At 48.5% G+C, this 27,099-nt stretch overlaps 1 long non-coding RNA gene across 2 annotated transcripts in view; it reads left to right on the forward strand.

The window, feature by feature from the left end:
- The window catches only part of LOC144321145 (uncharacterized), a 30,321-nt gene extending 26,155 nt beyond the window's left edge, over positions 1 to 4,166 (forward strand). For both annotated transcript variants that reach the window (XR_013386883.1, XR_013386885.1), the window contains 2 exons: positions 1,670 to 2,761; positions 3,865 to 4,166. This is a non-coding gene — a long non-coding RNA (uncharacterized LOC144321145). The remainder of the gene's footprint in view (positions 1 to 1,669; positions 2,762 to 3,864) is intronic.
- Positions 4,167 to 27,099: the final 22,933 nt, after the last annotated feature.

The raw sequence follows: 27,099 nt of genomic DNA on the forward strand, positions 1-27,099 counted from the left end.
ATTGGGAGGGGTCAGGAACCCTGAGACTGAAGCTGCACACACTCGCCCACCTGTCACTACGATGACACAGAGAAGCAGTGACACTGGCCTGCACGCAAATTCATCCCCAGAAAGCGGGGTGGGGGCGGGGAACACCATGTCTTGCCCGATGAGCAACAGGGGAATGGACAGAGAAGATGTGATGTCTACGTGCAGGGCCTTGAAAATAGAAGATGCTGCCGTCTGCCGCAGCTGGGATGACCCAGCGGACGCCGGACTCAGCACAGCGAGGCAGACACAGGACGAAGGCCGCGTGGTTCCCCTGCCAGGAGGGCCGTGGAGTCCTCGGCAGGGAAGCAGGGCGGGAGAGTGGGATCCACGGCAGGAGGACCCGGGTGGGGGCGGTGGGCTCCGTTCAAGGGAGAAGGTTCCAGTGCAGGATGAACAAGTCCGGAGACCTGACATCCACCCTGTTTCTGATGCCAACGACGCTGTGTCTGCCCTTGAAATCTACCAGGAGGGCCAACCTCGTGTTAAGCATTTCACCACAATCAAATAAAATAATAATAATAATAAAATTGATTCTGTAAATAATTTTTTAAAAAGAAGAAGAAGAAAAAGAAAATGTAAGCAAGAGCTCAGGCATGACAAAGCGGCCCCAGGGGACAGGAGGAATTGCTGAGGGGGCCCCCAGGATGGTAGAAACCCGGGGTCTGGCCCCAGGCCCCACTAAATCCCCTGGTGCAGGTCGTGGCCAGGCTGATCCCCAATGGGAGCTCTCAGGGACAAGTGCAGACCCCCAGGACCAGGGGGCTCCCCTGCCCCGTCCAGCAGGAGCCCTGACAAGATGTCCTCGCCTCCCTGGGACCCCAGAAGAGTTGCAGTCTGGCAGTGAGAGCCAGGGCCCGGCTGGGGGACGCCACCTCCCCCTGGACAGACCCCTGCTCTGGATTGAGACTTCTGTCACCTGTGACCAGGAGCTTTCTAACTCATTGATTTTAATAAAAATAGCATTTATGTTAAGATTAGATACATGGGACACCATGTGGCTCAGCAGTTGAGCGTCTGCCTTCAGCCCAGGGCATGATCCTGGGGTCCTGGGATTGAGTCTCACATTGGGCTCCCTGCTTGGAGCCTGCTTCTCCCTCTGCCTGTGTCTCTGCCTCCCTGTGTCTCTCATGAATAAATAAATAAAATCTTTTTAAAAAAGATTAGATATGACATGATGGCATTTGTCATATTTGTTGATGAATTACTAAACATCATTTTTAAACGCAGCAATTATATGAGATGATATTATTAAAGTTCCCCTCATTTGCTTTGTTGATGGAAAGTTGATACAGAAGCTTTCCAAATATGTCTTTGGGGAGGTTAAAAATTGGTTCCAGTGACTTTAGTAAGAAAAGCAGTCAATACATTCTAATAAAAACCTAGAGAAAAAATTATTTAAACATTTTTTTCCCAACAACAAAAAAAGCCAAATTAAGTAAGAAAATACTGTCATAAGAAACTTCCTTCCAAAATATCTATTTTGAAGAGCCGTGGAATCAAAAGAAACTAGGCCATAATCTTTAGAACCAGTTCTTAAAATCATCCACTCTGGTTACATCTGCTGGTCCTTCTTTGATTCTATTAACTGACATTCAAATCCTCCAATAAAAAGTGTATAATTTATTTTCTCTCGTTGCAGGAGTATGAGGCCCATGGTCCTTGGAAGTCTTATCTGAGAACTATCTGGATCACATTATACACTGATCTGCTCCTGGCTTTGAAAAGAGGCTTTGTTCTGTTATAACCCCACTTAAAGGAATCTATGTAAACACTCGGGTACAATGTATATGCCTGGCTTTTGAAACCTGCTCCAGCAACATAAACACCCTTTGCATAACACGCATGCTCGCTTACCGTGCACAGAAATATAATTACAGGTTGAGCACAAAACCAATAGTTGTAGTGCCTAAAATACTGAAAGAGGGACACCTGGGTGGCTCACTCGTGAAGCGTCTGCCTTCAGCTCAGGTCATGACCTCAGGGTCCTGGGGTCAAGTCCTGCATCGGGCTCCCTGCTCAGCGGGGTATCTGCTTCTCCCTCTCCCCCGGCTCATGCTCTCTCTTGCTATCTCTCTCTCTCTCTTGCTATCTCTCTCTCTCTCTCTCAAATAAATATATAAAATCTTTTAAAAATATATTGTAAAGAGATGAAGAAAAGAAGAATTTTTCATTATTTTAACTCACTCATCTTTTGAAATGGGTTTCCCTAACAGGACTCAGGGATCCGTGTGCTACCAGTTTGCTTACACCCCCAGGGCCAGACCTGCACCTTAGCTTGTGGCAGGTGCCATGACATGGTGACGCCCTGAGTACAGGGAGGATCCCCGAGGGCATGTGGACACGAGGCTTCACAGCAAGGCAGCTGGAGAAGAGTTGGTCCTACTGGAAGATTGTTGCTCTGTAATTCTGGAGTAAAAGAGCTGAAGGCGTGTATGTGGCAATTGAGTACGAATGTGCTCATTTCCTGACAGTCCAGGTGTGTGGCTCTCACCCAGGGGAAGCTTCCACCGATTCAGCTCTGTACAGACTCTGCAATCAGAGCTTCTGCAGTAGTGATGTGTGGCAGCTTCCAGACAGAAAGTGAAAGCTCGTCATGTGCTTCACAAGCAAGCCCATTGCCACGGAGGAGGAAGGATATGATAGCAATGACCCGCTCCAAGTTTTGGTGCCATTGGTGTGATGGGTGATACTTAGAATTGGGAAGTTTCCAGTTCATGGGAATGCTGAGAAGGTGAGATTTGGCAGCGTGCCAGGAGAATTCATCTGGGTCTCTACCTTCTGGTCTTCCCTGTGCTGGGACAGCCAGCAGGCCCCGTTTGGGGCAGTGTGGCTGCTGGCCAGGCCCCCTCAGCCCCCCGGTTCCTGCTTGGGAGGAGAGGTCCCCGTTGGAGGCTCCCCATTTGTGAAGGTCCTCATCAGCAGAACAGATGGGGAAAGATGATGAAAATCTGTCTTTCTGTGCCATCCACATACTTGCTGGCTTTTTTCTGCCCCCTGGGACCCCGTAATGGGAGCCTCCAACGCCCATGGGCGTACAAGGCAATGGTTGGTTGATGCAGTGGACCCACTGAGCAAGCGGGTGCAGGTGTCCAGGGCAGTTGGTAGATGCAGGGGACCTAACGAGCAAGTGGGTGCAGGTGTCATGGAGGGAGCTGCCTGTCCTGGTCACATCCGCACATGAGGCTCCTGGACAGCAGAGTGTCTGAGGGCGCAGTGGGACCTTCTGCATGTCCCATCTCCACAGCATAGATGTCGTGAATCACATGTGCTTATCTGAAATCACATAAAGAAATAGATCCTGCAAGGAGCCTGGTGGGCAGCATGGCCAGAGTCCTCTCTGGGTCATCGGTTCCCAGGGCACCGCTACAAGGAGTGTGCACAGACAAGCCCGTGGCCAAACACAGCCTCATGCCTATTTTGCGGGGGGCGAGCAGAGGGGAGGGCCACACTGCGCTTTCAAGAAAACATCAATAGTTCTCATATGCAAAATTTGAGAGATGTTCACATTATAAGTTTCTAGATTCTGGCTTCTCCAAAAAAATCAGTAGCTCCAAACCTCCAGGTTGGCGGGAGCTGCCTGGGTGGAGACGCGATGAGTTCATGACCTCTCTGTGTGCGAGGCCCAACCATTCACTTACCACTCGGGTCCCAGGAGCAGGCAGGTGGCCACCCCGCTGTAGAGAAATGACGGAGACATTGAGCTCAGAGCAACCCCGGAGCCTCAGAGAGCACCTAGAGCGCCCCCCGCTGGAGGGTTCAGCTCCCAGTCCTCTATGGGTCCCCTAGCTTCAGACATGGAGCCTTTGACTCACTATTATTTTTTAAATTCACAAGGTCGCTGTAGGAATTCTACCAGAAGCAAGCCCAGCCAAGGTGCCGACCTCAGACAAGGACTGAGTCATCGAGAGAGGTGATGGAGGTCCTGGGACATGGGACACAACGAGCTCAGACTCATACTGCCTGGGGTAACAGTTGCCAGCTTCCAAAAAATTCTCCAACAAGTTTTCGATGGGGCATGCACATTAGACAAAATGCATTGCTTCAGCCACGCATTAGGAAAAAAGAAGAAATGCATGGCTTCTCCTAAAATATCTGTTTATTGAGCAACCGACTTGAATTTTGAGAATTTAGTATTAAAGTTATTCCTTATGTGCAAAGTAACATAAGTGATGACCATTAAAAAAGACATTGGATGCGTTGATTAAATTATTTTATAGGATTTGTTCAGCACAGTAAAGTGTTTAAAGGCCAATATGTTTTTGCTGTTGACATAGAGAAGACAAATGTTAATAGCAATTCACTTTTTGAACTGAATCTTTTTTGTTCTTAAGATTTTTTTCCTTCGTGACGCCAAAAACAAAGCAAAAAAATTTTTTTAAAGTGGGACTATAGTGGGGTGCCTGGGTGGCTGAGTTGGTTGAGTGTCCAACTTTTGATTTCAGCTTAGGTCATGATCCCAAGGTCATGGAATCTGCTTAAGATCCTCTTTGTCTTTTTCCCTCTCCTTCTGCTCCTCCCCGTCTCTAAAAAAAATTAAAAGTAATGAATAAATAACTAAATAAAAGGTGGGACTCTAGCAAACTACAAAGCTCCTGCACAGCAAAGAAAACCATCAACAAAATGAAAAAACAACCGATGGAATGGGAGAAAATATTTGCAAATCATATAAGGAGGTGATATACAACATATATGAAGAACTCATACAACCCAGTAAAAACAAAAAAATCCAATTAAAAAATGAGCAGAGGACCTGAATAAACATTTTTCCAAGTAAGACATAAGGATGGTCAGCAGGTACATGAAAAGATGCTCGATATCACTCATCATCAGGGAAATGCAAATCAAAACTGCAGTGAGATGTCACCTCACACCTGTCCGAACAGCTAGTCACAAGAAAACAAGAACTATGAGCAGACGAGGATGTGGAGGTAAAGGAGCCCTCGTGCACTGTCGGTGGGAATGCAAACTGGTGAAGCCACCCTGGGAAACAGGATGGAGGGTCCTCAAAAAACTAAAAATACAACTACCATATGATCCAGTACATTCCACTCCTGCGAATCTACCCAAAGGAGATAAAACAGTATTACAAGGCAATGTTTGCACTACCATGGTCTCTGCAGGGTTATTCACAACAGCCACCACAGGGGAGTATAGTGTCCATCACAGGACAAATGAATAAAGAAGGCGTGGTGCCCGTTTATTAGGGAATGGTACTCAGCTGTGAGAAAGAAGGAACTCCTGCCACCTGCAACAGCGTGGGCCGATCTTTAGGACATTATGAAATCAGTCAGAGAAGGATAAACACTACCTGGTGTCGCTTGTATGAGGAATCTTAAAAAAAAAAAAAAAGTCACACCTGCAGAAACAGAGTAGAATGGTGGTTGTCTGGGGCTGGGGACGTGGGAAAAATAGGGAAAGCGTGGTGAAAGAGTGCAAAGTTCAGCTGTAAGTTGAAGAAGGTTTGGGAATCTAAGATCTAACGTAGTGACTGTAGTTGCTGATACTGTATTGCACACTTAAAATTTACTATAGTAGGACTTAGACGTGCTCACACACACACAAGAGAAAGACATGAGGTGATCTGTACGTTTAACTAGATGGAGCGAATCCTTTCACTACACACAGATCAGATCACCACGGTGTACACTTTAAACGTTGTAGTTTGACTTGTCGATGGTTCCTCCATAAAGCTGAAATTTAAGAACTTTTTCCTTCAAAAAAACCCTCTGAGAACCAGAAAATCCCCGAAAGCATTTAAAGAGTAATTAAGCAGCTGCTAGGACCCACTTTCGTGGGAGGACGTAGCAGCACACCCCACAGAAGTTCCAAATCGGCCCCACTCGCCGGCTCCCTCGCAGACCCTGTCTCCAGGCAGTGTCCCGTGGTCCCGTGGAGGGACGTGTGTCACCTGGAGGAAGACGTGCACTCGTCTCCCAGAGCACAGCAGACTGTGCGATACACTGACCGCTAAAGTCCTAGCTGCTGAATCTGGACGCAGCAGGACCACAAACGAAAGTGCCAATTGAAAAATGTGGACGAGGACCTGTTCGGGTGAATCAGTGCAGGCATCGGAAGCAAATTCAGGAAGAGGTCCTCTGTCAGGGAGGAGGGGTTGTGGGAATCTGCTGCTTACAGCAAAGGCTCTGCAAGTCCTCACGGGCAAGACAGGCCCTGCTGCAACCCTGCGTGGAACCCCTGGTCTCAGGGCTACCTACGTCCCCTTTCCTGCAGTTATGATCCATATTCAAGAAGAAGAGGGACACCTGGGTGGCTCAGCAGTGGAGCGTCTGCCTTCGGCTCAGGGTGTAATCCCAGGGTCCTGGAATCGAGTCCCACATCAGGCTCCCCTCAGGGAGCCTGCTTCTCCCTCTTCCTGGGTCTCTGCCTCTCTCTGTGTGTCTCTCATGAATAAATAAATAAAATATTTTTAAAAAGGAGAAGAAGAAGAGAAAATAAGCAATTTAATAACTGCTCTGGTGGTGGGCCATCTGGTGGCTCAGTCTGTTAAGTGTCTGACTCTTGATTTGGACTCAGGTCATGAGTCCCTGCGGTTGTGAGATCGAGCCCTGTATGGGGCTTGCTTGAGATTCTCTCTCCCTCTTCCTCAGTCCCTCTCCCTCTCCAAAATAATAATAAAATAAAATAAAATAAAATAAAATAAAATAAAATAAAATAAAATAAAATAAAATAAAATAAAATAAAATAACAAAACTGCTGTGGTGGACGCTGGTGTACCACCTGGATCTTGCTCCCCACCAGGCCCTCACCCCCCAGCTCCCGGGAGTACCTGCTACCAATAGCTCCCAGACGGGAGCCTCCTCAGGAACTGTCCTCAGCAAAGGACTCGGCTTCATCCAAGGTCGTCTGCCTTCCCTGGAGGGTGCAAGGCCCAAACCCCTTCCCTCATGGCAGGTCCCCTCAGACAAGCCATTCCTGCTCAGAACTGAGCCCCGTGAGGCTGCTGCTGCACCCACATAACAGCCAACTCTGCCCTGCCAGTCCTGCTGTCCTCCTGCCCTCACAAGGTGGCTCCCAAGCGGGCACCTCAAAGATCCTGCCTGCAAATCTTCCTTCAGACCCTGTTCTCTGAGGAGTCCCAATGACAGTGTGGCTTCTGACATGTCATTTTTGATAGGAGTGTTGCAAATATGTCAAAATGTCCCAAACATCATAAATCTGTCATGTGCAGTCCTCAGGATTTTCTCTTCAAGGGTGGTACTAACGGACACTGACCAAGGAATGTTATTTTTTTCAATGGTGACAAAATTCACATGACGTCAGAACAGCTGTCAAGCAATCAATTTCATGGAAACAAAAATCATAAAATGAATTGCTTTGAAGCATAATTGTCTATTTTTTGGCAGGTACTTAATTACTTGAAACTTATGGCCATTAAATTCAAGTGGACTGCCTGAATTTAACAATTAACGAACACAAAGAATAACAGCGTTTCCCTTTCCAGGGGCTTGGAACCGTCTCAGCAAAGGGGAATCTTGCCTTCAAGCTCACAATGTGGTGTCAAAATCCAGTCTACATTCTCCGAATTTTCAGATGGAATTTGGAAGAAAAACGTGCTGCTTCTGAACTGATTGTCGAGGCAGGGCATTCTGGATGTGTCTGGGCTGCACAGGCAGGGAGTGGGGTGAGGGGCAGGTGCAGAAGCAGCCCCATTGCCCTCACGCCTGACATCGCTCTCCGCACTCTCCATGCAGCGCTCATGTCAGAATCCACTTCCAAGTAACGCCACTGGAGGTCCAAAGGCGGGATGAGGGAATGAGCCAAGGGAGGGTGATTTGGTGCAAGATGAAGCATTCTGTGTTTCTTCTGGCTCCCAGAGCTGCCCACCCTCACAAAGCTGAGCCCCGGGGGCCCCAAGAAACATCGGCACCTGCTGCATGAAAGGCAAAGGCAACCGGCACCACAGGTCTGTAAGGGACTTGCTTGGGCACCAGGCCAACACTTTCCTAATGTCCGAGGGTCTAAGCAAAGGGCGGCGGGTCAACAGGGTCAACACAAAGGGTTCCGACAGGGTGCGTGGCCCTGGAGGAATGTGGCATGGAGTTTTGCGCCTCTTTACCCCCAACTTCTTGAAGAAAGTTACCAGCAGGTCAGTGAGAGCCATGCGACCAGCTCACACTGCAACAGAAGCCACTCGGCAGAAAGCAGCCAACGCGTCAGTGGTTGGAGGATGGAGCCCCAATGGGCGTCCCTTATGTCGAGGGGGGTGACCCAGCAGGACTCCCGTGTTAATAGAGGGAGGGAGGGAAGGAGGCAGGGCAGGCCATGGCCAGTATTATAAGAATAAAAATCCAGCATCTTGCCACCTCCAAGAGGCATACTTGAAATAAATGTCATGTGTATTGGAAATGGAGACACACCCTGGGGGTGCTGGGAAGGACCAGGACGGACACTAGTGGGAATCCGGGATGGACAGGTGCACAGCTTCGCCCTGGCCGAACCAGCCCTGGGCAGCGGCCGCAGCCTGAACGGACACAAACTTTTCCCATCGTCTGCGACCTACTTCACCTGAGTTCATCGACGGCCAGGTCCACACACGCTGATTCCTCTCTCTCCCCGCTCCTGCGTCTGTCCCCTCCGGAATGTAGCCCCAACTCAACACAGGCCTTCCCTCTGATGACTTATTTTTAAATGGATAATATTATGTCCCCAAAACAAAACTGCAAGAAAAACCCGACAGTATAGAAAGAATAAGCTATACAAATTCCCTGACAAGAGCCGGCTACTTCCAAAATACAAAGAGTAAAGACACGGCTCAGTAAGATCAATTTTCCACACGACCTAGAAATGAAGTCTCCTTCTGAAAGTGGCATCTCAGCCCCCCCTAAAACATCACCTGCCACTGGGCAGCTGGGGGCACCTGGGACCGTCCGGTGCAAGCAAACGGCGTATGGCCCGTGGAGGAGTGGACGGCTGGGCTCGAGGAAAGCTGAGATCACAACACGATGTTGTATCTTGTCCGAATAGTCCGTGTGAGTCCAGGAGAAACATCTGCGAGTGCTGCGGACCCCGGGCGACGAAGTCAGGACTCGCCAGCGTTCCGCCACGTGCAGGGTAAAGCTGGGGCCCCGTCCAGGGGCGATGGTGCATCAGCCGCTGCAGGGCAGGACCTCAGCCTCAGATGCTGGGCTGCGTCCGGAGGCTGCCACTCGGCCAGATGCCAGCCCAGCATCCGAGGCACACACCCGATGTCCACCCAAAGCGGTCTCCCAACAATGATTGGCTTCCCGTATTGAAGAGAGAAGGTATTGAAGAGAAAAAACTGAGCTTCCGTCCTTTCCTCGCTGAAAATAATAAGCTGGCATTTTGGTTTATACATCAGTATCTTGAGAGTTTGGTTAACGTGAGTTAACTAACTACAGATGCCCATCCTGAGTTAAATACGGAGACCATACAGGGAGCCAGTTCCCGGGAGAACACTGTCTGAGTAGCGAGCAGTCTTTGGCATCAGAGTGGGATCAAGGCTTTAACGCTGAGGAAAAGGACACCAAGCTCAGAATCAGTGCTCCACCAATACCCCCCAGACCCTCTCTGTATTCCATTTTCCATCAGAAAACATTTTCCCCCGAGGAGGAACATTCCTAGGAGTTTCATTTTCTGGGTTGCTCTCCAACAGAAGCATCTCCATCAGAACCAGACACCCCAGAGGGAGGATTTTGTGTGACATGGAGGCCCTCGTTCTCTCCGAAAAAAGCCGTTACATATTTTACTGCAAATTATCTGAGTCATAGTTTAATTCATCTCAAGTCACCAGTCGTAATACTGAAAACTATCCCGCCTGAGTGAGGGTTCACAAAGTGTGGATTCATCTCTTCTAAGCTCGTCAAGATAAGCTTCAGTAACAGGAGTAACGGCAGAAATAAGGAACCTGCTTTAAACAATGACCAGTTTCTGGAACTCTCACCACCTATTATTTGTCTAAAGAGCTCCCCCCACCTGTTGAATTGTTAATACTTCACATTGGTATAAAACAGTTCTTCCCCCGGGCACCTGGGTGGTTCAGTGGTTAGGCGTCTTCCTTCAGCTCAGGGCGTGATCCTGGGGTCCTGGGATCGAGTCCCACATCAGACCCCCCGCAGGGAGCCTGCTTCTTCTGCCTGTGTCTCTGCCTCTCTCTCAGTGTCATGAATCAGTAAATAAAATCTTTTTAAAAAAAAGTCATATCAGGAAATTAAGTTGCATTAGGGAAGAAAAGAAGTAGCATGAAGGAAACAGGGAGATACGTCCTCTATGGGAACTGGAGCCATGACCTGTGTGACCAGAAAGAAAAGAAAGGGGTAACTATTTACTTCCTATTGAGAACAGGTCACATCTTGTCCCCCTGGGTTCAGGCTGAAAGCAGTGAGCACTCTGCACACTCCTTGGGGTGCCTGTGACGCTTTCCCAGCTAACCTCCCCCTCCCAGGTGCTCCCAGTTCACAGACACAGGAAAGAGGTGCAGGAGGATTCAGATTCAGATCCACCTTGTGTCGGCTACACATCAGTTAGCTGGACACCCGACACCAAGAGGAAGAAGGGGAAACGGACACGTGGCCCTCGGGGTCTGGAGTTAAGTATGGGGTCCTGCACGGATGCTTCCTTAGGGCAGCAGCAGCCACCTTCCAGGGGTGAGGGTGGACTCAGGGGTCTAGCTGGGCTGGTGCAGAGGAGGAGTGAGCTTGCCACAGGGTAAGGGACATGGAAGAGGAGAGCATGTCCCACCGTTTTGGGCGTGCATGGTGAGGCACTGGATCCGGGCTGCTGGTGGAAGGGAAACAGGGGAGAGGTGGCAGACAGATAGAATTGGAACAGGCCAAAATACATTTTTAAACACAATTTCCATTTTTTCATTTGTCTGGTTTTGTCAAGAGGAAATTTTCTGAATTGAAACCTCTTTTTTAAAAAAAATTATTTATTTTACAGAGAGAGTGTGTGCTCATGAGCAGAGGGAAGGGGAGAGGCAGAGGGAGTAGCAGACTTGATCACGGGACCCCAGGGTCATGTCCTAAGCCTGAGTCAAGAGTCAGACCCCCAACTGACTGAGCCACCCAAGTGCCCCAAGTCCCTTTTATTTAAAGTCATCTAGTCACTGGGGGCACTTGGTAACTGTTAACAACACCAAAACTATCCATGATCATTATTGGCCATAATCATTGACAATTCATAGCAGCAAATTACAGCCTATCCGCCCACTTTTGGGAGCCTGCAAGCCAAGAATAGGTTTTACATTTTTAAATGGTTGAGGGGAGAAAAGAAGACCACTATTTGGTGACAGGTGAAAGTTACATGAAATTCAAATTGTGCCTATAACACACATCCAAAATAAAGTTTTATTGGAACACAGCCACGCTCCCCCCTTTACAGATGGTCTGTGCAGCTTTCCTGTTCCCATGGCAGAGCAAGGAGCTGCTAACCACACACGTTTACCATCTGGCCCTACTGGAAGGTGCACCGGCCTGCGACACAGAGAACCAAGTGTTCCTCTCTTCCTCAGGTTGCCCCTGGCCTGTTATCATAATATTGTGGATGGCCGACTACGAAGACGTGTATGTTTATCAGAGACTTTTAAAAAAGACAGAGAAATCAGAACCCTGGAAGATGAGTGGTTGTCAGAGTAAAGACAGGGGCACCTTCCCAAGATGGATTTGAACTTCAAGGACTCACGGTTCTCAGACGTGCTCCGGGAAGGAGAGAGCGAGCTCATACCCACAGTGTGCGTGAAATAGCAATGGTGCACAGGAGGGTCAAAACCTCAATTAACGCAGAAAGTTCTTGAAAACACCATATGGGAGAGATCCTGCACCCCCATGCTCACTGCAGCATTATTTACAGCAGCCAGGATAGGGAAGCCAAATCCATGCCCCCACCGATAGGCGAATGGACAAAGAAGGTGTGGCAGATACATGTGTGGAATATTACTCACCCATGAAAACGGAGGTCCTGCCATCTACTGGGGATCTGTCTGAGGTCACGGATGCTCACTGAACTGACAGTGTGACCATGTCACAGTATCTGCACGTCCAGTCACTATGCTATGTACGAACTTACACAGTGCTCTACATCAGTTATACCTTAATGAAACTGGAATGAAGTTTTTAGAATGGACAGGTTTCAACTCACATCATATTAACACCATTGGGATTGTCCACTTGACTAGGTCACTAGCAGTGTTTTTTCGGGAGTGGGGTGAGGCCCAGAGTGACCACAACACGTGGCAGATGTGGATGTTATAACGGGCATCTTCGAGATACGAGAACCCAATGATCGTGGCAGAGACGTGTGGGATGCAGCCCCTGCACCCAGTACGTACCTGATGGGTGCCGCCCCAGAAGGCTGGGACAGAATTACTGACTCACACTTCTATCACACTGCTGCTCATTTATGTCTTGGATTTTTTTCAATGGGTTGCTTTTTTGCTTTTTAAAGAATGTTTGCTCTATCCAACAAACCAAGGAATCAATGTGACATAGTAAAAATTTGAATTTGTAGAGTTTAATAGAACATTGGCATCGGTGGGCTTGGAGTATCCCTCTTGGCACACGCATCACCAAGGTGCAGAGAAACCCCCAGGTTCTTACCCACTGCCACCTTTTGAGTTTAAAAATATAGTTTTAAAATATAGACCTGATTTCCATCCTTGGCTATGGGCGGGTGGCTTATATCCATAAGGCACCAAGAAACCAAGCAGCCAAATGATCATTAAGATGGAAATGGATCGTTAGCCACGAGGGCCTGAGTCAGAGCTACAACTCTTCAAGGGCCTGTAAAACCATCTGAGATTTGAAAAAAGGAAGAAAAGAAAGTGCACTTGAAAACTAATCTCTGTTTAATTAACTGTTTACAAAATAGAGCATTGGGTCATCAACTAGACCCAGTTTTCTCTGATAGAATTGTTTGCGCTCAACAAATGTTTGCTGGGCCTGTCATGGGGGCTGCGCCCAATTCTCAATCCCCGCCTTCCTTGAATTTTCACTTTAGGGGAAGAGACAAAAAAATGACAAACATGAAGTTAGGTAAGGCCAGAGCTGTGAACAGAAATCCCTCAGGGCAGGAGGACCCCGGGGTCAGGCGGAGGTGACCTCTGGCAGAGAGCTGTGTGAGGAAGGGCTGCCTTGCACCCAGAAGCGGAACAAATCACATTATGAAACTAAAAAAGAAACAGATGGGCTTCATTTTAATACTGTCTTTTATTTAACTCAATACACCAAAATATTATTTTCACGTGTAATTGACATTGACAATTTCAATGAGATTTTTGCTGAGTGGACATGATTAAAAGTGGTTGAAATGGACAACAGCATAGCAGTCATCTAGGTAAGGGGGGTTTTACCAGTGCTTTTGGCCAGCCAGAACTTCAGGAAACCATTCATCTTTTTTTTTTTTTTTAAGATTTTTTTTATTTATTCATTTGAAAGAGAGACAGAGACAGAGAGAACACACGCAGGAGGAGAGGCAGAGGGAGAAGCAGACTCCTAACTGAGCCGGGAGCTCAACCTGGGGCTGGATCTTAGGTCCCTGAGATCATGACCTGAGCCGAAGACAGACGCCTAACCATCTGAGCCACCCAGGTACCCCCATTCATCTTTCTTTTGAGAATCTTTTCCTAGGGTACGGGGCAGAAGGATTCCTGATTAGGATATTTGGGACTATCTCGCATGAAACATTTAGAATTGCTTTCTTAGGTAACTTGCGATTTCTAGTATTAACGAAGCCTTTTATATTGCTCCCCCCACAGAATTTGTGCTCATAAAGTGTGTGTAAGCTGGTAAGGAAGGTAGGAAGCGGCGGGTGTCCCCTATTCTGAGAACACTCATCAATAGCTCAGCTCAACAGAACGAGTTTGGAGGCGGTGCTGGTGGCCTTGCTGCTGGCTGCCACCAAGAGCAGACACGGGACCAGGGCGTGTGCGCTGCGTGGCTCTAAGTCACACCCTTGCTGGAGGCCAGTTGCCCATCTCCCTGGGAATCTGCCCCGTAACAGAAGAACAATAGAAGGCACTGTTGCCCAAATTCGGCAGAGGATTAGGAATGACCGGGATGGTTGCTGCAAATAGAGATTTGGGGCCCAGAGCAGGGAAATCTTGCTTGAGCAACAACTGTGTATCGAAGTGACATTTTTGGTACCAAGGAGGAAGAGGAGGAACCTGGGGCTCCAGGCGCTCTCCCCCCACCCCCCTCCACCTCCTTTTGCGCCTCCAGGTCCTAGATGCCTCCCTGCCAGTTTATGGCAAGGAGGACCGACGTCTGGGTCAGGACAGATACTTCTTCTGTTTCTTGGCTACGAGGGATCCTGACCCCAGGTTTCAGAGCCCACCTGCTGTTGGCAAGCAAAAACTACTTTTCTCTCGGGGTGTGCGTCAGCGATTATTAAAGTGAGTACACTGGGACATCAGGAAATCCTGAAACGGGAGAAGCTGCTGTGGCTTTAAGTCTCTGTGAGATGGTCGTCCCCATAGCAGGCTGTCTGTGAACCAGGACCTGCTACAGTCCTCTGTCCTGTGTGTTAGAATATGGTGTAATTAAAACGTGAGCAGACGTGTCCTGAGGGTGAAAATAAGACGGCAGACAAGCCCATGAGAAGATGCCCAGAGCCACCAGCTGTGAGGAAGTGCAAATTAAAACCATGTGGGATGTCACTACAAAGCTAAAAGAGTGGCTAAAGTAAAAAATATTGACAACACCAAGTGCTGGTGAAGATGCAGAGAAAGTAAATCACTCCCACACACTGGAGGGAACGAGAGTTTGTGTCGTCCCTCTGGAAGACAGCATGGAAGCTCTTGCAAAACTAAACACACAATCACTGTATGACCAAGCAAGGAAACCCTTGGACGTTTATCCCACAGAAATGGAGGCTATGTTCACACAAAAACCTGTAGGCAAATGTTCAGAGCGGCTTCATTCATAATAGCTGAAAACTATAAACCCCCCAGATGTCCTTCGGTGGAGGAATGGTCACACAGACTCTGGTATCTCCATACCATGGAATTCTGCTCAGCAAGCAAAAGAATGGACTATTTATTTATGCAACAGATTAAAAGGGAGTCCTACTGAGTGAAAAAATCCAATTCCAAAAGGTTACTGTTAAAAAACAATTCAACTGAGTAAATTTTAAAGATCTTATTGGCTTTGTTCAATAATTCATGAATTGGACAGCATCCCATCCAGCAGATAAAAAGGAGACTCATAGCCCACATGGTACAAAATGGAAGACTTTTACAGGCAGAAGAGGGTAGGAAAAGAAGTTACTAGCAAAGAGTGCATTGTTTTAGGCAAAACCACCTTCCTTTGGGGAAAGGCCAGGGGTCCATCAGGCAGATGACCTCACTAGTGCTGACCAGGTAATCCCAGACTGACTGGTTAAGATTACACTCCTGGAAGAGGCTGAAACTGTTTTAGGTATTAAGTCTTGGTTTGGTGACATGAGCCTATACTATACCCCAGCTCCATTTTGAGCCTGTTCTCTCTCTCTAAGTAATCTCTATACCCAATCTCTATGGGCTTGAATTCATGACCTGAGATCAAGAGTCACCTGCTCTACCAACTAAGTCAGCCAGGCGCCCCTGTTTTCTCTTTTTAATGACATCATATGATTCCATTTATATAGCATTATTGAAAAGACAAAATTATGGAAATGAAGAACAGATGAGTGAAGAGGAGCGATTGTCCAGGTTACAGATGGGGTGGAGAGGACAAGGGTTACCCAAGGGGGTCTTGCGGTGATGGAAGTGCTCTGTGTCTTGACTGTGTCAGTGTCAATGTTCTGGTTGTGACATCGTCTTGTAGTTTTGGAAGACATTACCCCCCTGGGGTAATTAGGTGATGGGTGATCAAGATGTCTCTGTATTACTTCATCCAACTGTGTGTCAATGTACACTTTTCTCAAGATAAAAGTTTAATTTAATAAGACATGGTGTAACTGCAGATGTCTTATGCACCCCAGCCCACCCACACACACAAGTGTACTGTACCCTTACCCTCAGGGGTGTTCAAATTCCTGAACCCTTCTAAATAGCAATCGAATGGCCCAAATGATTAATTTGCCATTTGAAAATTGTTATTAGCTGCTATTTGTCAAGAGTCTATCATTTGTATCCATTTCGTGTCACTGGATTATTTCCCCTTATCCATATCACAGAGGGCACAGAGCCAAAAGTTCTGTATAATCTTTTTAAGTTTTATCTAAGCAACACTTATAATTGGAAATGAGCATTCTGAGACGGTTTTGCTGAACTGTGTATGACAGAATGACTAAGTAGAAGTGGATGGTGCCATGGGCAATGAGACTTGGAGAATGGGATACCATTGCCCACAAAGCAATGACTGTAAATGAGATATTTCAAGTAGGCAAGATTGCCTCGGTGATGATCCCTACAATTTGCAACCAAGTGCAACCCAGGGACTCAAGGATTGAACAGTCCATGGGCTCACCCATGTGGGCCATAAAGAATAAGACCCCGGTCTGCAAGCAAGGAGAACCACCCCATGACTGCCATCTTCCCTTTATCTTTCCCAGAAACACAAAAGACCCAAATCAAAAATGAATGCACAGCCGGCACACTGAGCAAGCTGGCTCCACAGCTGAACAGGCCGTAGGTGCTCCCAGTGAGTAACAAATGAATAATGGAACACTTGAAAGGCTAAGACATTTGTATAATCATGGAGCCTGCTGCGGAAGGAACAGCTGTAATGAAAGCCACAGGGAAAACACAGAACAGAGCATCCTGGATAATCCTCTAATCGTACTTTTTAACAAGAGAAAAGCCCTTTCAGGCATGTACCTTTCATTCCCCTAGAAACTCATCACTGGATTTCCAAAGAACAAAATTAAATCTGATGAGTAGTCTTTAGAATTTTTCTTTACTCATTTGGAAAGACAAATGAAGGGTAAATATTCCAGAAAAAAGCCATCAAATTCTACAGTTTTCCATAAAGGACTCTTTGTCCTGAACTCAGAGCTCTTTGATCTAGAAACCAGAATGAATATCCTCCCCAAGTCAGACTGGGTGGAGTGGCCTCAGACCCCACCGCTCTGGGATGGTGCCACCCATACTTGTGCCACAGCTACCATTTCCTGCTCATCACTAGCTGGGCAGAGTCACTAGTTCACAGCTGTGGATAATGCTCTAATCATGTGCCATTTAATGCAAAACATGGGATGAGCTCCTACTTTCTCATATACCTTCTTGACATCCCATGGAAACAATTTTAACAGAGACAAACATACAACATCTTATCTGAGTAACACCAATACCTCTGCCATCTTTCTCCTTGTCTCAGTTATGGATTGCAGCAAAAATTAGTATTATAAAACAACATCCACTTTACTATGCCCTTTGGGTTCTTCAGTCAGGGATTCAGACAGAGTCCAGGACGGAAGCCCAAGAGGATGGCTTATTTGCTCCACGGAGTCTGGAACCCCAGCTAAGAGAACCAAAATGGCAGGGGCTTCTTTCCTTACTCACCTGGCACTTGGCCTGGGATGACCCACAGGTTAGGCTCACCCAGGCCAGGACTGAGCTCTTGCACATGGCTTCTCTGTGAGGCTTGAGCTTCCTCCCAGCATGGCCACTTCAGGTGAGGTAGGCTTCTTACATAGGGGCTCTCCCATTCAGCAGCATGGTCTGTGTTCCCCACTTTGTATATGGGCAGGTTCTTGGCTGCTTTGATCAAAAGAATATATTGGAGGGGACCCATGCGATGTGAGGTCATCCTGCATCACTCGACTTCCCCACTATCCTCTAACTGACCACAGATACAAGGACCCATCCAGCTGGCCCAGACTGGACAGCTAGTCCGGATGACTCAGTAATCAGACGTGCAATAATCAGGTGGTTATTTGAGGCCACCATTCGTGGGCAGAAGCTAATGGATATGCATGTATTTGAGTCGGTGCTTTATGATGTCAATAGCCTGGCCAGAGTCCCAGCTCCGGGAAGGCAGGTGCCAGGTATCCTTTGCTCCATCTCATCACTGGTGTTTAAAACAGCACTTGACACAGGTAGACTCTCAGTATTGATTTATTGTTGAGGGAATTAAGTGAAGTGTCACAAGTCTCCACTGGATCTGTCCCCACACTGTCATAATCATGTCTATAGGCTGTGTATTAACCCAACTTCTAGATGAAACTCAGAAAAACACATGTATGGCCAGGGGACCAGGCTTAATAACATTTTTTTCGATGATATAAAATAGGTTCATGCTGGGTGTTTGGAATGTCCTGAAATTGGACTGGGGAAGCTCACAGATCTCTAGACTTTTAAACATCGATGAATTGTAGTCTGAGTGGGGGGGGGGGAATTTTATGGTATGTAAGTCATACCTACTGTTAAAAATGAAAAAAAAATTATCACGGAAAAAGTAACTGCATATCTAACTGGAAGAATGTGGGATGCATAAGGTGGGGAAAGAGACAGAGGGAAGGCCAGGGTTTGGAGACCCACCTGTCTCAGCAAATACTCATGTCTAAAGTTGACCCAACAAGAAAGAAAGTCAAGAACAAGAAAGTCAAGTTCAAGCACGTCATTTAAAGCTAAATAGTGAACCCACAGGAGAACTGGCTACAACCATGTATCCACAGCAATCCAGATGAAGGGGAGAGGAATGTGACTTAGCCAAACCTTCATCTTTCCTAACAGAAAGTCATCACAAAACAAATCAAGGTTGAAAAATGGAGAAACTCGTTGAGTATATTGCTTATTTATAATCTGGAATGTTGGAAGTAACCACCAGAGAAACCCAAAACAGTAACGGTTAAATTCCTGCCTTTAGGAAATTTCCCACACGTGCCTAGATTAAATAATAGTTGGTATTTCTGTGGCAGATGTTGAAAATGATGTACTACTCACTGCCCCGTGTGTGCACACACGTCCATGTCCACGTGTGTCCTCATGTCTTAAGAGATTCATAATTTCAAAAGGAAAACTAGCTTCAAGAAAAATTACAAAGAATCCTCTCATATATTTATAGTGATCAGTGACATGAAACATTATTTCGTTTTTGAAGGAAATATTAAGATTTCATTACATGGAATGGTTTGCATTTAGCAAACTAGTTGATCCAGATTACATCACATTATTATATTTCAAATATCTGTCTAAATTTCTATGACTTTTGTATTGCTGAATCTGCTGCTAACACATAAAATTATATTTAGAACATCTTTTAAAGATTTTATTTATTTGAGAGAGAGAGCATGCATAAGTAGGGGAGAGAGAGAAGCAGATGCCCTCTCTGAGAGCAGAGCCCAATGCAGGACTCGATCCCAGGATGCTGAGATCAGGACCCCAGCGGAAGTCAGATGCTTTAATCAGCTGAGCCATCCAGGCACCCCACATTTCAACCTTTTACATGTGACTTTAAAAATAGTCACTAATCAAGTCATATCCAAGTGTATCCAATAAAATTAAATATCCATAGTGCTTTAATGATGACCCAAGGGCCTTCCTTTGGGGTACTGAATCATCTCATTTCTGTTACCTTGAATCCTTGGATATTTCTGAAATTAAGAAGCAAATGTCTCTAAAATTGGCAAGACTTTCAAGGGTTTGTTAGTCGGTATATTATCGCTTTCTGCCAAAGTGACTAAGAGGACATTGGCCAGTATGTATTTGTTTCCACTCGATCCATCCTGATTTGTGCCCTGGATGAGCAGGGACCAACCTGCAGAGATGCAATGCTGTCTCTTAGCCTGTAGTTTCAAAATGGACTTCAAAGTCCCAGCAGAAGTAATTGGAAGAAAAAAGACTTGGATCTCAAAACCATGCATCCTCAGCACCGAAATTTGAAACTTTGTCATAAACAATTTGTCACAAGAAAGTTTTTCCAGCAGGAAGACAGTAGGCTCTTTCCAGGAAGTAAGTTGTCATAGAAAATACAGCACGGCCACTAGACTCCCAGATGCAGCTACAGGTGCAGACGTGCTTAAGAGTTTCTCAGCGTAGCCAGCAGTCAGAAGGCGGCCAGGAGTTAGGATGCATTCAAGAAAAAAAATATTGAATTTTCCATTTGTCTAGGAACCTGAAAACATACTGGCTGAATAACAAATATCTAGTCTTGTGGCGAACGAGAGCCCATGTTGCTACACTGCTTAAAATGCATCCCACTCAGCCCAAATGTCTGCCGTCCTTGAAATATTACTGAGACCAGACATGATTGCAAAACATCTGGTGAATTAGGATAGATGGTTTTAATTTAATTCTAAATATGGGGAATCCCCCATGGGTCCCCATACGAAAGAAAGCAGGAGTGTTACAAAATCTAATAGATGATTTGTTTCTAGGAAATGTGCAAAAATGTGAATCGTGCCAAAGGCAGCCGCAGTGCCCTGAACGACCAGATTCCCCAAAGTCTCTTTCGGAGCCGAGATGGCTCTTCAGTAAGAAGACAGAGGTCCCAGGCTGTATAATTCAGTCCTTCGGGGGTCACACCGTAAACTCACATTCTTGGGCCTTCCTTATCAATTCTATGTTATTTAGCTGGGGATTCATATTTGAAGCCCATTCAAGTCTATGTAAGTGCACTGTGATTATATACGTCTGGGTGGGAGCAACAAATATGCTCCAGTTTAAAAAATTGTGCCTCTTCTTGCCCGGCATCCAAAAGAAGCAGAGGAATGGAGCTCTAGACTCAGAGGCAAGCACTCAGCTACCCCACAGCCGATCCGTATTTTCCTCTTGGGTTCAAATCCCTCCTCCCCTCTGTTTGCTGCGTGGTATGGATGGGTCATCTGGCCTCTCTGCCCTTCACCTTCCCCATCTGTAAAGAGGAGGGGGTGGTGAGGAGGGATGAGCTGCTGGCAAAGTAGTGGGTTCACAGGACCCTCCCCGAGCAGAGTGATGATGATGGAAGCAGTGGCTCCCAGGGCCCAGAGCTCTTACCTCGATACCAAATACCCTCCGTGCAGCACCAAGGAGTAAGGTCAGCCAGATATTTCCCGATGTCCTGGAGAAGATCCCAACATCGCATCCTCCTGCTGGGGTTCCACAGGCTCGCACATCATGTAGAGCTGTGCCAATAAGCAGCCGTTGGACTTTCCTGCATGCTCCTTTTGAAAGGTCACCTATGTCTCTTCCTTCCTTATGTGTCTTCTTCCTTATGTGTCAACTCCACTGGGGTGTCCAGATACTTGGGTAAACATGATTCTGGTTGTTTTCTGCAAGAGATAAACAGTTAAATCAATAGACTGGTTAAGGCAGACTAGACTGCCCTCCCCGCTGGCCTCATCTACTCCACGGAGGCCGAAGAAGGGAGACCTCCCTCTCTGCCTGGCATCTCCGAGCCTGGGCACGGCCCTCTGCAGCCTTCAGGTGTGGACGCAGTCGGAACCCACACCACCCACTGCAAAACGGGGCACTTCCCCAGCTTCACCATCACAGGAGCCACTCTTTATAATACATCTCCGCTTGTGCATCCTGTCGACCTTGTTTCTCTCAAGAACCCTGACTAACACACAGGAGTAACGTGTACACTTAAATACTTAGCATATTAAAATATACATACTTTAACTACTTACCATATCAAAAAAGCTATGAAAAAAGTCTTCTATAGGGGCGCCTGGGTGGCTCAGTCAGTGAAGTGTCTGCCTTCCGCTCAGGTCATGCTCTCAGGGTCCTGGGATGGAGTCCCATTTTGGGCTCCCTGCTCAGGGCAGGAGTCTGCTTCTCCCTCTCCCCCTGCCCCTCCTCCTGCTTGTGCTCTTCTTTGTCTCTCGTGCTCAAATAAATAAATAAAATCTTTAAATAATGTAAATAAATATATAAAATAAAATATTATTGGTTTTCAAACAGTAAGTAATTCTTTTCTTTTTTTTGAGTGATACAGAAAAAAAAAAAAAAACAAAGAATGTAAATGTCATCCCAACTTCAATCAGCTTGAAGCAACAAGAGGCAGCACCCAGGGAATAACTTTCTACGTGTCCCTAAACATGGACAGAAGAAGAGGGAAAAAAATGACAAACATGGAATTATATTATGCATGCAATTTTTAAGTAAAATTGTCAAATATAATTTTCTGGAATTTAATAGAAGAACACGGAACAAGTCAATTTCAGGAGTTTCTGTACGTCGAATAAATTTCCTTCATAAGAGAAATTTATTTCCAAATGATCGCTCTGAAGACAGAAAAACGCATATTGCCTGCGGCTACAGGAAGCAAGAGTCAGGATTCTATTTTGCGAGTCTCAGAAAACAACCGCTGCCTGAAGTAGAAAAATACATTTTTCAAAAGAGACCTGATAGCTCAGGGAATGCGCACAGGCTGGGGGCCTGCGGCTCTCATTCCACCGCGGAGGAGTAGGGGCTGCCGCTGGGCACACAGGCCGGGACCCTCGGCCTCACTATCATGAGTGAACATCATCACTGTCCCATCTCTCCACCTCTCCTTCCAGATTCAGGTCCCAGAGGGCACAGCCAAGGCCCTCGCTGCAGGGGTGTGAGGGCCAGCTACCTAGTGCACAGCCTGCACAATCGTGCAGGAACCAGAGGGATTCTCACAAAATCGAGGAATTACCCAGCATAGCATGGGTGTGTCTGCGAGAGAACCACAAAATGCAACCTCTGCCTGCCCAGCACCCACCTATACCTCCTTCTGGTACTTGTCTTCCCAAATTCCCCACAAAATGAAATTAAAAAAAAAAAATGAAATAAAACAAAAGCTCCTATTTACCCCTCATTCGGGTGAAATTCGCCCTCCCTCTGGTTTCACCCTTTTTCTGCCTCAGATTCCGGGCTGTAGGAGTAATCACAGCTAACACCTCAGACGGATGGCGCCACCTTTGCCCCTGTATTTGTGAGTCTGGCACAAAAGCACCAGGGAGACAGGAAAGGCTGGCCCATCCCAGCAAGTGGGCTCTTTTGTCCACCAGATTTCTAAAAGCGCCATCCGCATTTGGATGAAACTGGCCTTTTATTTTTTGGCTTATTTATTTATTTGTGAGACAAACTCCAAATGTTCTCAGCCTAGGGGACCATGCACATCTATCTTGCAGTTACTTGCCGTGAGATACCAAGGGCAGAGTGGGTGGGAGGCATGACGACAATGAGGGGGTGTCCTATAAAAATAATAATAAAGTTAACTAAAAATCTGCTTTTCATTACCACCATTTCCAGATGTTCCAAGCAATATCAGTGATTTAAAAAAAACAAAACAAAACAGGGGCACCTGGGTGTCTCCGCGGTTGAACATCTGCCTTTGGCTCAAGGCAGGATCCCAGGATCCTGGGATCAAGTCCCGCATCGGGCTTCCCAAGGGAGCCTGCTTCTCCCTCTGCCTGTGTCTCTACCTCTCTCTGTGTGTCTCTCATGAATAAATAAATAAAATATTTAAAAAAAAAAAAAAAAAGCATCTTGCCAGCGAACAACACAGGGATGTCCTTCTTGAGAACCTGGGAGCCATCACTCTGGAATGCAGAGCTGCGAGGTAGCAGGCAGTCTCCGGGGCACTGCGCATGGGTGGGCACCCGTCTGCAGCTGCACCGCTACCAGCGGCTCTAGACGGGAGAAGCTGACTGTTCCTTTGAGCAGAGCCAATTAGCAAACGCAGGCAGGGTCTCAGGGGAGCGGAGTCAGATCGAGGTCTGGCCTCTCCCCACCGTGATGCTCTGAGTCACCTGTTTCACCTTCTCCACGGCCTCTGCTCCCCCTGGGGGCCCTGGGCCCGGGGCCTGCACACACTCAGACCCCGACTGCAGGGCCTCAGGGCCCTGCCTCCTGGCTTCCCGCATCCCCCCATCTGTCCTCAGTCCCAGAAACCGCAGCCACCGCATCCTGAGGCACACGGATCAGCTGCTCCCCAAAACCAGATGCCCACAGCAAGTAAATCTCTAGGGAAACACAAGCATGTGTTTGTTTCCATCAGGTCCACGTGGAGATGACATCACGCACAGGACATGGGCTCCCTTCTCTGACTTCCTGTTCGCTCATCTTTCTCCCTGTGTCCTGAAGCAGGAAGACTCTACTATGTGCCTCAATGTCCCACCCGCACAGCCGGTTGGCTTCTCTAGGAAACTAGAGGACGCGAGGGTGTCCTCACCTGGGGCTGCAGCCACAGCGAGGGGCCAGAGGGAGGGGCACGGGAATGCCACCAGATCCCCAAAGCAACAGGTTGGTGTCCTCTTGTGTTTGCGGTTTGGAGGTTACCTGTCACCGCGGGTACCAGGCGGGCCCCTTGGAAGCGGAGGTAAGGCCCGCGCTGGCTGGTCCTCTCAGGCCCCGTGGCAGCACCCCCACCCAATGGGGACAGGCCCCAGCCCCGCTGGGAAGCTCCAGCTCTGGGTAGACAGCTCTCAGCCACTTGCTGAACCATGTCATGTGCTTTTGTTTTCTCAAGTGCTTCCCACTAATGGGCCGCCTGGTGATGCACTTTGCCAGAGGATCTGGAAATAGAAGCTCTTAGAAGCCCCACTGGGTTCCTGGTGAGAGAGGCCTGAGGGACTGCAGCTACCCCCCTCCCCTGGGGCACACACGCCAGCAGGTGGGCCTGCCTCTCACACCCACCCCCCTTCCAGAGCCTTCTCTCCCAGGGACCCTGACAGGGCCGGGTTAGGATCCCTGAAGACCCACAAACACACACCTTCAGCCTGGGGCTCCCGGGGCCAAGCCTCGTGCCTTGTGTGGCTGCCAGTCACCGGCCGCCGCCCCCCGCCCCCTGTCCCCCGGTTCCCGCACTATTCCAAGCGCCGAGTGTGACCGCTTGCAAGTCAGGTCTGAAGAAATCACAGTAGAAGTTCCCAGAAAGGTTTGCGGTAATCGTCGTCGGAAGGAGGGGCTGCTTCCCCGACGCTCGAAGGGCATTCAGGACGGAAACCGTCCGCTAGGGTCTCCACAGGGCGGTTCGGAACAAGGCCACCCAGGATGGAGACGGGGCTGTTCCGCGACACAAGCACGTTCAGAGGTGGTGCTTAGAGCATCGGCCATGGCTAGGCCTCCCTCGGGCGCCGGAGGGCAGGAGGCGAGGTCCAGGCTTCACCGGTCAGCAGGGCCAACGGCCCGTGGACCCGGAGGACCTCGCGGACGACTGCAGGAGCGGCGCTGGCACATCCTCCTGCAGCTCCCTCAGCCCCCAGGCACCTGCCTCCGTGTGCAGATGGGCCCGGCCCCGTGTTCACAGCTTCCCTCCTGCCTCTCCCCTCGCCCCCAGCGGGGCACACAGCCCTGCACGGGCCTCCTCCCCTCCACCCCAGGCTGCTCGCCCTCCTCCCGGACTGTGCTCCTGTGGCCAGGCCGTGCACCGTGACTCACTCCCCGTCGGCTCGCTGGCTGATTTCCCGTGTGGACTTGGCTGGGCTACGGGCTCCCACACTTGGTGGAACGTGATTCCGGGTGTTTCTGCGAAGGCATTTGGTAAAAATGAGGTTACCGTTCGAACTAGAAGGCAGACAGGCCTCTGCAATGTGGCTGGGCCTCGTCCCATCAGTATGAGGTCTTGGGACTGAAGTTCCCCCAAGGAAGAGGGCAGCCTTGGGACGCCAACTGCAAGGTTCCTCCAGCCCTCCCTCGGCCCCCTGCCTGCAGCCGCCCTGCAGGTTTCAGACCCGCCAGCCTCCGCAATCCTGGGGGCTCGGCTCTCTGCTTTCCTCCCAATCTCCCTGGTTTTGTGTACAACACACACACACACACACACGCACGCACGCACACGCACACGCACAGTGCTGGTTCGGATTCCCTGGAGAAGCCTGAGGAAGACAGCTTTCCTGGGTCACCTCCTCTGCAGACAGCGCCCCCTCTCAGGGCTCTATGGGTGTCCTTCCCTGCTCCTGACCTAGACAAACCCCTGTGCCGGGGGTTCCCAGGATTCTAGCATGCATCAGAATCCTGTGGAGCGAGCATGGCCAGAAAAGGCAGAACCCCCGTCAAGTGTGCATCTCAGAGAAACAGTGAATCATTTTTAGTATAATTATGTCCCATGCAAAAATTGGGACGTACTTATACTAAAACCTGATTCACTGTTTCTCTAAAATTCAAATTAACCTCTGTGTCCTGCACTGTATTCATTATATCTGGCAGCCTTACCTGGGGAGCCTGTTCAAACACTGGTTTCTGGGTTTGGCGAATCTAGGGGGTCCCAGAATCTGCATTTCCAACCCATTCCCTGGTGGTGCTCATACTGCTGGTCTGGGGTGCCCTCTGAGAACCGCTGCCCCCAAACCTACCCCCCCCCCAGTGCAATTATGGTCTGCCTCCCTCCAGCGGCCTCTCCAGGGACCTGCTCATGGGAGGGACACTCGGAGACATGGGCTGTGCATCTTCTGCCACTTTGTCTCCTGCCTCCCGGGGGAGCCTGCTGCCTCCCTCCCCACCCCCAATCGTCAGGAAGAAGCTCCGTGAGCTCCTGTGAACTACAGAGCAAGGCTCGCTTCCTCAGCTGGGCCCGGCAGTCCCAGCCTGCTCTGTTTGAAGTGCTCAGGGGGAAGCCCGAGGTGGCAAGGTGAAGGGGCATCCCGACGGAGCCAGAGCCTCTAGGACGCTCCCCAGCTGTGTCCTGCAGGGTCCATGCAACAGCTGGTCCCACACTGCGGGGAACATGCTCTGCTTTCCCACGAAAGACATCAGTACCCCGTCAACACAGGTGATTCAATCCTTGCACAACATTCTAAATTTATCAACACCCTCTTGGTTGAAAGTAGAGCGTCCACCACCAGACTTCATCACCCTCGCTAGCCAAGGCCCCCCACATGCCTGGTTAGTGACCAGCGGCATCTGTCCCCTTCAGAGGGGGACACACCTGGTACAGTTTTTGAGCCAAGGACTCATTTCTGGTGAAGGCTTCTCCAGGCTACTCAGGTCTGGAAGCCATGTGTCTTCGATTGCACGGCTGCCACTACCCTCTGTGCCCCCAAATTCATATGCTGGCCGTCTAAGCCCCAGGGCCTCAGAATGGGACCATATATATAATGCGGACACACTGATCTTGGGCTTCTGGCCATGGCGTTTGCTGTGACCCCCTGAGTGACTGACACAGATGAGGAGCACAGGTGTTCCCTTCACGAGGAAGAGCATGCACAGCACACGCACCCCAGATGTGACAATTAAAATGTGGGATTCCATTTAAAATTCACTTTGACTTAACCTGTAATTAG

The sequence above is a fragment of the Canis aureus genome, chromosome 1 (assembly GCF_053574225.1).
Source record: "Canis aureus isolate CA01 chromosome 1, VMU_Caureus_v.1.0, whole genome shotgun sequence".
Taxonomy (NCBI): Eukaryota; Metazoa; Chordata; class Mammalia; order Carnivora; family Canidae; genus Canis; species Canis aureus.